The sequence below is a fragment of the Lepidochelys olivacea genome, assembly GCF_965140295.1.
Source record: "Lepidochelys olivacea isolate rLepOli2 genome assembly, chromosome: 15".
Lineage (NCBI taxonomy): Eukaryota > Metazoa > Chordata > Testudines > Cheloniidae > Lepidochelys > Lepidochelys olivacea.
In genome coordinates, this window is record NC_140425.1 from 19,618,080 (window position 1) to 19,620,111 (window position 2,032).

Below are 2,032 nucleotides of genomic sequence, written 5' to 3' on the forward strand. Positions count from 1 at the left end.
GGATTACTTGGCTCAACTGCCCCAGTTCTTCAAAGCCACCCACACAAAGCAACACAAATCTCCCTGCCCTCTCCCTCGAACAGGAGAAATGCCCTCCCTCCCTTGTATGGTGGGGCACACTGTCTCTGCAAGGATTGGGAAGATGAAGTAGAACTTCCTGAGGACGAGATGGAAAGGAAGATAGAGCCCCTCTGACTGTTCAGCCTATCAGTTCTCTGGCTGCTGCTGCAGCATGTGGGGTGGACCCCTGCAGAACAATGCTTTATGCTGTTACATATGTCTAAAACCACCAGTGATGGGTCACGGATTAGCTAGGAGGGGTATATACACTACTGGCTGTTCAACAGCTCACAGCCATTTTAGAATGGGAAGTAAAGAAAAAACACTGAGTTTGCAGGGATGGGATTCAGTATGGCCAAGGGTAATTAAAAATTGAAGTTGAGCCAGGGCACTGAGTTTAACACACCCCTACAGAAAGATTAAGTGGGGAGGGTGGGAGGAGACTGGCAACAGACTCCAGCGGGTGCACATGCAGCCCTGCGAGTAATTTTTGTTTTTCCCGCTGCCTTGTGCCATGCCGTGTTACGATGCACTTGCCCCTGAACCCCAAGCCCTTCCTGAATGGGCTGACGGGGAAGCCGGTGATGTTGAAGTGGGCGATGGACTACAAGGGCTACCTGGTGTCTGACTGCTACATGAACATGAAGCTTGCAAGCACAGAAGAATACATAGATGGTGTATTGTCAGACACCTTGATGAAGTTTTGATAAGATGTAACAATGTCCTGTACATCAGAGGAGTACAAGAAGAAGATGGAGAAATGAGAGAATAAGTTTATATATTTCTGGAAAATAAAGATCAGTTTTTCACACTAACCCCTCTCCCCCCAAAACAAAACAAAAACACACAACCCCCAACAACCTTGTAGCTTCATTGCCTGTTGGCCTACACCATGATAAATTGGGCGTGAGAAGTGTGCCGGTGTTTAATCTGCGAGTGAGTCCTGCTTATTCACATATGATGCCAGAAGGGGATTGCATGAGGCAAATTCACAGACTGCAACAGCAGCGAACAAATTGAACCAGTTTTAGAAGAACCCAACTTAGCCAAGCACCTTTACTGACGGGGATCAGCCGCCCTGCAGCTGCAAGAGCAAATATGAAAGGAATGGTGGAGGTTAGGAGGGGGAGGAAAGAGGCAGAAGGTATTTCTGGGGCTCTGCAGGACATTTAAAGAGAAATCTTTGGGATTCAGATGCATCGAGGAAGGAGGTTACCTTCCACTTGTTCCTAATTACAAAAGTAGTTAGAACATTTTTAATTAACTTTAACTGCAAATACTTTGATGTGAGTTGGAGGAAACATTTTTGGAATTCACTTTACTGTAACCAAGTTAAGAAGCTTGATTGTGTCTAGAAAGCACAAACTTAAATCAACAGCATAAGACATTTAAAAGAGCTCCTTTCAAGTCTGGATCCTTTAAGTATCCCTGCCAGTTATTCAGATTTTTATACCCATTTTAATGGTTGATAACTAGCTACATTTTAAAAGCATCCATTTTATCAAGCACTCTAATGACTGTGCTAATTATTTTCAGGTGGATTTTTTTTTTTAAACATTTAAAATGTACTTTAAGAACTTCTGCCTTTTAATATTTGGGCTCCCTATAATGTTCCACACTCCTCAACCAAACACTCCCTAACCCAAGAGAATAACTTAGAAACCACAGCCACTGCTCCTGCCAGAAAATTATGATACCATTAGCCAAATGCCTGACCTTTAGAGCAAATGACTGAATCCAGATATTGTTTTATAATTTGCAAGGGGAAGAGGATGGTGGGAAGAACACACCAAAACAACCCCATTGAGGTGGTTCCACGTCTATTACTCCATGGACCTAAAGTTTTAAAGTGATGTGCAAGACATTAAAATGAGAAAATATCCTTAAAATTTCACTCATGTCCTACAACTTACAGGATTCCATTTATACAGAGACAGCTTATCCAGCATCTATATTGTATCTTATAAACAAT

General features: G+C 42.7%; 1 pseudogene across 1 annotated transcript; it reads left to right on the top strand.

Moving 5' to 3' along the window:
- Positions 1-587: 587 nt before the first annotated feature.
- Positions 588-832, top strand: LOC311531772 (small nuclear ribonucleoprotein F pseudogene; annotated as a pseudogene). Its single transcript has one exon. The product of its transcript is annotated as a small nuclear ribonucleoprotein F pseudogene (transcript).
- The last annotated feature ends 1,200 nt before the right edge of the window (positions 833-2,032 follow it).